The following is a 9,191-nucleotide window of genomic DNA, read 5'->3' on the forward strand; positions in this document are numbered from 1 at the left end:
GCTTTCTGTAGATAGTAAGAGCATAGGTACGATAATCGATGTATGGGCGCAATCCGTGGTCACGTCCACGTTGAATGTTTAGTGACGCCAAATCTAATCCCGGCCTTTATGAACACCGTTGTTGTGGCGCGGTTGAAATAATTGATTGGTGAGTTCTTCGGACATGAAGCGAACAATGATTTGAGAGTTTTGCTCGAGAAGTCTACGAAACAAGTTCTCAAAGTTGTCGTTGCTAACCGTGCCATCAGGAGTTAGGAGGTAACGATGAGGTTGGAAAAATGAGTCGAGAAATCTGAATGAGTCGATCTGTCCGAAGTTGTCGTTGAAGACAGTTAGAGTGATACGCAGTTGACTGTGACCCATGCGATAGGCTGCCGTTGCAAATTCGTTAAGAATGCCCGCGTTGACGGTCTCGTCATATGCGACATACCGCGGAACGATTCGTTTGAAACCTTCACGGCCGAGTAGTTCGGGACCGTCCTCGTTCTAGACGACCCTTTGATGAAGAGCTCCGACAATTTTTCGTGTTTCCTGACAGAGTCTCTCGTCATCCCAGTTTGAGTTGATCTTCTTTAGTTCGCACACGATACGATTGTGCTCGCGCAACCACAAAGTGTGCATCGTCGTCGGAAACGTTTGCTCTGCAGATCGTCGATCGCCAGCTAGAAAGCAGAAACAGATCGGTCTCGTGCATGGAGGATTGGGTACGCATTCCTTCTTTGGATCATTAGATTTAGGATTACAGCAGAAGTCAAATGGTACACTTTGTCCGTCAAAGTTAGTTTTCTGAAATTCGCCTGACTTTGTTCTCAGGCGTTCGGCAAGTGCTTCGTTAGATCCGTAAACGTTAGAGGCATCAATGTAAGAAGTGATCTCTTTGATTTGTTCACGAGGAAAGATAACATTGTGGCAGCTGTTTGGCGATGGTGACGATCGAATTAATGGAATACATTTCCTTGGAAATCCAGCCTGCGTACCAAACTGTGGATCATTACTTTCGATTGAAATGTTGAAGCATGTTCTGTTAGTCGTCTTGCGGTTTTTCTTGCATTTCATGTCGTCCCTGCTTTCCATAGCCAAAGTAAAGTCATGATCAAGGAATTGACCCCATTGCATCAGCATGTAACTATGGTCGTGGTCTTGGAATTGCTTATCAGGATGAATTTCGAGACTGATTCTTCTGGCAGTAGGCACTTCTTTCCCGGCACGTTCCGTCACCGGTTCATTATTATCCTCTTCCTCCATAGACTGATGGCAGAAAACGGAGAAATGGTGTACTGTGCGCACCCCAAGACGTAAACCTCTTGCTATTGCACTTTCCGTCAGTAGTACGTAACTTGTCAACGTTGGCAACTCGACCACTTCATCATTGGTACTTGACGCCAAATCCTTCTTGCATTGTTCAATTTGTGACGCATCGATTTTGTCACACATATCTTCTATTGTTTTGAGATTTTAGCTTTAGCCTGCTTCATCACTTGAGCTTCCATAGACAGTCCTTCGTTTACAATTATGATTCCTTCCTCTGTAACTTGTCTTTTCTTTTTGTGCATAGCCATGGCCGTAATTGTATTTGCCTTTTCTGGCCGAGTGGCACAAAACTCTTTAACTTCACTCAGACTTTGCGATGGGAATTCTTGATATTCTAGTAGCAAGTAACAAATTTACGATTTTGGTAATCATAGTCTACACTTTCCATCTTGTCTATGTTCATGCATAACTGTCTATATGGAATTCGACTAATAGTAAACGACCTTATAAGCTTGCAGAAACGTTAGAACTAGAAGCTACATTCAAAGAGATCTACATGAAAAGAGACAAACAATACATGGTACTACAGGAAACGTACAATGAACAATAACCTCTCTAATCGCATACAAATCAACAGAGAAACAAAAAACAACCAAACGAACAAAACAGAGAGCAAAATAAATAAAGGGATACGCGTTGCCAAATAGCACAACACACAAACGTTCAGTCAGTATTTCTTTCTATGTTAATACTTTAGTAGGATGTCTTGGTAGTTGAGACATTAGGCCGAATCCAACCTACACGTTTCATGCACCAAGCGCTACATGGATAGTGTGTCGATTTCTACAGGAAAAACGAGAAGAACAAGACTGGCATTCATTCAGCACATCCGGGACCTCGCAGCAGCGATTCCACGCGACGTACTGTACGCTCAGACTGCGTCTCTGCGGTCAGAACACTACAGTATCTTGCCTGTACAAAGAATGGGGCATGTATCTAGAATGCGTGTTGTAATAAGTAAGGCATATGGACAAATGTCGAGCCCCCCACGCCATTCGTGAATGACGTCAACATTAGGTTAGTCTTACAACTCGAGAAAAGGGAGTGACCTTAAATTACCACGATCAGATGGCTTAAAAAACTGTGAAAGTGCTATAATCCAGTGAATTAACGTAACCTCTAGAAATTGGGTGTAGACTTCACGCTGCTAGGGAAAAAGGATTTTTTTGAATAAGTTAAATCAGTAGCAAATGTAGAAAAGAAAAAGATTTTTGCAAACTTGAACAATTTAGCGAGATTTTACTTAAAGTTTGTAAATGCCATAGTATACAGCGACTTAGTAAACACTTTACTGACCATCAAGATAATTGCCAAATAACTTTCGCTCTGTTTCCGGCGCATTATCCCTATACACAGGTGTTTCGTTGTACGAGACAAAAGTCAACGTAATTTTACGCATGCATAATAGCAATACGCTTGAAACTTTCTATGGTTAGTTTTTGTTAAGTGTTGATGTGTTTCACTGCCGGCCTTGCGCTTCAACAGCGACATGCTGGCATAGAGAATTTTTAGCTGATCATGTTCAGTGAAATATCACGGCTAGGGCCTGTTCGAAGCTACTACTATCTCGATCTATAGCGAGCGGCGTGCGTGGCTAGTGGGTCGTCTAGCTAGAGATCTGCGCGCGTCGATCGTATATGCAACAACTAGTTAGTAAGAGTCTATTGATAAAATGTTTCTGTTGCTATATAGTGTGTAGTGAAGCGACAGTTGGAAGTGCAAGTTGAAAAATGGGGATGTTATAGAGCAGTGGGTGGTCCGTCCATTTAATTTTCTACATTTCAATGTTAAAGTTTCATGTTTCAATTTTTAATTTTTAATTTATTTTTGCATTTCTATTTAAAATTTTTTTGTATATTAAAATTTAATTTTAATTTTTAATTTCTAATTTTTACTTTTTATTCTGCTTTTAATTTTTTTGTTAAATGATTTGTCATCTTTTATGTTTGATTCTTGTTATTCTTAGATTTATCTTTTAAAGTTTGATTTTTAGGCACCTATGTGGTCAGTGGGTCTTTCGGCTATTTCAAATTTCAAAATTTTAAATTTCTAAATTTCAAATTTTAAAATTTAATTTCTCAATTTTCTGTATTAACATTTTTAATATTTAATTTAACGTTACCATATTTTTAAAATTTGAATTGAATTTTCAAATTTTAATTTTTTGAAAAATAAAAATTTAAAACTTTATTATTTCAAATTTGTAAATTTTTAGGTGCAGTATATTAGAAATTGCTTTGCCGACGAGAAAGTGGACGTAGTTGTATATATGAACTGATGGCCGGATTTGAACTAATAGAAATTGAACGCTCATCCGTTCTCTCAAATAATTTGAGTACATCAGAAAAAGAAAATTGAAAGAACGAGTAGCAGTGTACGCGGTAGACAGTCCATTGGACGGCGTAGGGGTGCATTCAATGCGTGCTGTACGTTGATTCAATTAAACTAGGCGCGGTTTCTGCTAATCACATCAGCACGTTTCCTGTACTGTGTTTCTGCACCTGTACCTACGCCGCTTCAGACAGTTACTAATTTTTAGTAACTCGAAGTGCATGGTCGCGTCATTACTGTAGATGTAGGAGAACGATTGGCCCAACTGCAAGTTGCACTTCATGTCTAGATGTTGTACATCACATAGAACACTACCCGATAGCGCAGATAGAACCTCTACAACCTCATGCTGTGTCTCTCCTGTGCCGTGAGAACAGAACCCACACTGACTACAAGTGAATTACGAGACCAAATAGTAAAGGTGGACACGCACGCAGTGCTCATGGCAAAAGAGCATAGGGAACGTACGTGTACACCGTCCTGCTGACACGCTCCTCCCCTCGACGGTACCGCGTCCAACTACTACTTTTTACGTATGTCGTACTGTACCGGCAGACTAGTCGCCAATTCAATATCAACTAACTTTACACAAGCAACGTACTGCATGATCGCGTAGAGATCCTCTAGTATCAGTATCAACATCAATTATGGGTTTCCTCCTGTTTCGTTGAAGGACGCACCACCCTACACATAGATCACACGCACACACAATAAACAACGGATTCGAGTCAAAGACATCGTTTAGCACTCAGTAGCGGTTGATCCTTAGAGTTTGCATGGCTGTCCGGAAACTCGCGTATCTGTCTACGTAGCTACTAAAATTTAGTTAGTCGGCGCTGTCAGCTCTCACGATCCAGGAGAATTTCTAAAACACCATCGACCACCAACGTGATTGTGCCTTCCACAACCTCGTGATGCTAGCGATCTTGCCAAACATGTGACAGCATTCTTTCAACGCACGCGACAAACTTGGGAATTCCCCAACTAATTAGCAGCACGTACAGTATAGGCACATCGTATCAAATTGAATCACGGATGGACGAGAGAGAAATTCAAGAAATGGTGAAGGCTGGGCTATCGCACTCAAACGTAAGTTATGTACTTCGAAGAAGACATCCTGGAGTCAAAGGTTTTTCTGAACGATCCGCTAGACGATTTTGTCATGAGCAAAACATTCATTATCGTTCTGCATTATCTGACTTTGACATGAGGCTGGTAGCCCAGGCAGCTGTTAGAGAAGTAATATGTTCTCTTTTTACTAAACCCGTTTAAACAGATGGAGACTTTTGCCGTTGTTACACGTCTCTACGTAGATCGGTCCAGCGTACCGAAGAAAGATGATGAAAGGGTATCTTCAAGCAGGAGGATTTAGAGTTGGTGACAAACGCATTGGACGAATTCTAAGACAATTTGCTCCTGGATAACATGGAAGGAGGCAGCAACTAGCTCATCGGCAAATAAATCCTGTACCTTACTACGCTCAATATCCTGGACACAAAACTCGGTCTAGTGTGTGTGCGTGTGTGCGTGTGCTTTATGTGTAGTGTGGGGCGTCCTTCAACGATGCAGGAGAAAACTCCTAATTGATGTTGATACTAATACTGGAGGATCTCTAGTTGCGTGTTGTTGCATTCTTAGCTAGGTAGAGACTCTGTAGAATGATTACAAACGTAATTCACGCGATCATGCAGTACGCTGCTTGTGTAAAGTTTGTTGGTATTGAATTGGCGACTAGTCTGCCGGTACAGTACGACATACGTAAATGTAGTAGTTGGACGCGGTACCGTCGAGGGAGGGGCGTGTCAGTACGACAGTGTACACGTACGTTCCCTGTGCCCTCCTGCCATGAGCACTGCTTGCGTGTCCACCTTTATTATTTGGTCTAGTAATTCACTTGTAGTCAGTGTGGGTTCTGTTCTCACGGCACAGGAGTAACACAGCATGAGGTTGTAGAGGTTCTATCTGCGCTATCGGGTAGTGTTCTATGTGATGCATAAAATCTAGACATGAAGTGCAACTTGCAGTTGGGCCAATCGTACTCCTACATCTACAGTAATGACGCAACCATGCACTTCGAGTTACTAAAAATTAGTAACTGTCTGAAGCGGTGTAGGTACAGGTGCAGACACACGGTACAGGAAACATGTTGATGCGATTAGCAGAAACCGCGCCTAGTTCAATTGAATCAATGTATCAGCACGCGTTGGAATGCACCTCTACGCTGTCCAATGGACACTCTACCGCATACACTGCCACTCGCTCTTTCAATTTTCTTTCTCCGATGCACTCAAATTATTTAAGAGAACGGATGAGCGTTCAATTTCTGTTAGTTCAAATCCGGCCATCAGTTCATATATACAACTACGTCCGTTTTCTCGTCTTGACTGCAGATGTAAACGTAGGCGCCGACGGTGCGTGACCATTTCGTCCAGTCCATTTTCAATTCCCACCAACAATTGAATAATTAAATTAGAAATTAAAAATAGCGTAGAAGTTGCTTGCAATTTCAATATTCAATTCCATTAAAAATTAAAACTTAATTGATTGACAAACTATATTTATTTGCAAATTAAAATAGATATTAAAACATACTTAATTTTTAACCTACTTTATTTCAATGCAATGGAATATTGAAATTGCAAGCAAGTTAGTTCAATTTTTAATGTTAATTCAATATTTAATTTAATTTAAAAATTCAATGTTAAATTTTAAATTTGCATTGCCAATTTGTCCATCCTATTTTCAATTTTTGAGACAAATTAAAAATTAAATGTCAAATTAATCAAAAATCGACTAACGTTGCTTGCTCTTACAATACTTCATTACATTGGAAATAGAAATTGATTGAAGACCAATTGTCATTTTATATTCATTTTTTGCAAATAGATTCAATCTTTCCATCTGTCCAATTTTCGTAAAATATGAATATTAAAATATAGCCTCTGATGCAATTTTCTTTCTTCGTACTAAATGTAAATAGAAAGTTACCCGTAGTTGCTAGTGCGAGCCATAGCTCATAAACGGCATAATGACAAAGCGTGGTAGGTCGTCTGTGACTTCAATATTCAATTCTATTGAACGACGAAAGTTGTGTCTAGCTTAGCCACGCCCAGCCACGCCTTGGACACTCATGCAATGTAATGCAATTAATTAAGAGATAGACGAGATAGCCACGCGACCAACCTCTCACAAGAAATCGGTATGCACTTGCACCTGGCTTTCGTCAACCGTCATGTGACATTCCTTGCCACGAATTTTCCATTGAGTAACACGGTAGAACTCGCTCTACAATCACGTCTAGCACTATTGACTCTCGTGGCTATACATATTATAACTAGCATTGACGTAGTATAGTCGACTATGTTCTTTCAGTTGTAGCCGCACACTATTCTACGTTAGCTAGTTGAGTTAATTAATTTGGTTGAGTTGAGTTGTCTTCAAATAGTGTTCAGAAGGCGTTGTAGAAAACGATAGACGTGCATGTCTGTGTACTCGGTCAGTCGTGCGACGTCATGCAAATATAGGAATGTGACCTGCTATATAGCACCATACCCAAACTTGTATACACGTACTGTACCGGTACCGGTAGCCTGTATTACATTTATAGTGTGCCCGTGAAAGCGCGCTTTCTATTACTTAATTTTAGTAGGTTGACGGTTTCGATGTTTTAATTGTGTTTCGATTTTTCCTAGACAAAAAAAACGAGTCTGTATGCTTCGTCACCACAGTTGCCAACTCGGCGATCCGCTAGTGTGGAGCATATCTAGATACATAAATATTCATAGCATTTTCCCTCCAATTGCAACAGGCTCATCTACGGTAAAATTGGCGTGTTGTGTACAATTCATGTACCTACACAGCTAGGGATCGCGGTATTCACTGGCACAGCTTTGTGTGTCAGAGCGGAGTTGTCCACGGTCAAGAGATGCCTTTGTTGTTTGGCACGTGACTGAAGGTAAAGTAAAACTCAACATCTGATCGAATGTTGCAAATTTGATGTCTTGAGAAACGAGTTTAAAAGGAAGCCCCGCTGAGACCCACGCTGTGTCTGGTGTCGTGGATCATTTCAATTTACTCTTCATGTTAGAAATTGAATAAGCGAACTACGCGTTCAAGTTTCTAGCTTTTGAGCACATATGTACATAGAAATCAAACTTTAAAAATAAATCTAAAGATCACAAAGATCAAACATCAAAAGATAAAAACCATTTTACAAAAATAAAAGTAAAAAATTAAAAATTAAAATTAAATTAAAATGTAAAATATAATAAATTCAAAATTTAAATTAGAATGCAAATTAAAATTTAAAAATTAAAAAAATTACTAAATTAATAAGAAATAAAAAGGAAAAATTAAAAATAAAACTTAATAATTGAAATGTAGAAAATTAAAAGACCGGACCATTTACTGACCCTTATTTACAAAGACTTCAACAAGCATTCGAGATTGATGTTGATCAGGATAACATCCTCATACATACAAAAAGGTCTGTAAACGATGCCGCTTTATTCTGAATCGCTACGAGAAGAACTCATTCAGTATAAGAGTCACATAACATCGGTTTGCTGAGAGCGGCACTCTGAATCTTGCCAAGTTTGCTACTATACACTATACTATACAGCTGTGCTCAACAAACGAAAGGAGGACTACCTCCAAACTGAAAGACATCACAACTGTCATCAATACCACAATCAGTAGCTTCAGCAATTTTTGACTTAAACCAGCCACCTAGAGCAAACCAAGTTTCTGTAACCCTTTCGAGAGAGTTAAAGAAGTAGCACCACCATCATACTGTCCAGGTGGCCTGACACATTTGGAGTCATCACAGTTTGTGACACTTCCTCCTTCACTAACTCTTTAAGTTTTTACCAGCAAACTGTGCAATAGCATTATAGATAGTCTAGTCGAGTTGCTTTGTTGTCACACCTTTTGCAGTACTTGCGTATTGAAGCGCGTGGCTGAGACTGGGCGAGCTGCCTGTCCAACATGTCGCCATGTCACTTGTGAAGTGCAGCAAGTCAACTGACCTAGTGACATCCCAATGATGTCCCTAGGATCTCTCCAAATAAGATGTGGCCTAGAGCAGTGTCTTCAAAATGGACACTTAGCAAGTAGAACAAGCATTTATGCTGACTTGCCAGGGCGTTCCCACACATAAGGCACATCGTTAACGCCCTGGTCAGCTCCATTCTCTCAACGTACACTGGCAGATGTTATTAAAGTTCCATCAACTAAAACACCAGCAACAGCAATAAAATGAAACAACCCACCTTATTCGAAGAGTGATGAATTCAGCTAGTGAACTTGCATCAAACAACTTTCTCGCCTTGCAAACAGGAGGCCAAGAGAGCATTTACAAAGTGATCTTTTTTTACAAAGTAAGCTACATAAAACACCGTTATCTTATTTAGATGTTTTATTAGGCAATTTCGTTTGCACGATTAAGACGAGCTAGAATTCCAACTAAACACTGCAACAAGACCACAAGAGAAGACAGATCCTACCACATATAAGCTTACAGGCACATAACGGCTGGCAGATCATCTTCC

The 9,191-nt window shown here is 40.0% G+C and overlaps 1 pseudogene; it reads right to left on the reverse strand.

Annotated features, from left to right (window-relative positions):
- The window catches only part of LOC134187606 (peroxidasin-like), a 2,218-nt pseudogene extending 784 nt beyond the window's left edge, over positions 1-1,434 (reverse strand).
- Positions 1,435-9,191: the final 7,757 nt, after the last annotated feature.

This window comes from Corticium candelabrum, chromosome 12, assembly GCF_963422355.1.
Source record: "Corticium candelabrum chromosome 12, ooCorCand1.1, whole genome shotgun sequence".
Taxonomy (NCBI): domain Eukaryota; kingdom Metazoa; phylum Porifera; class Homoscleromorpha; order Homosclerophorida; family Plakinidae; genus Corticium; species Corticium candelabrum.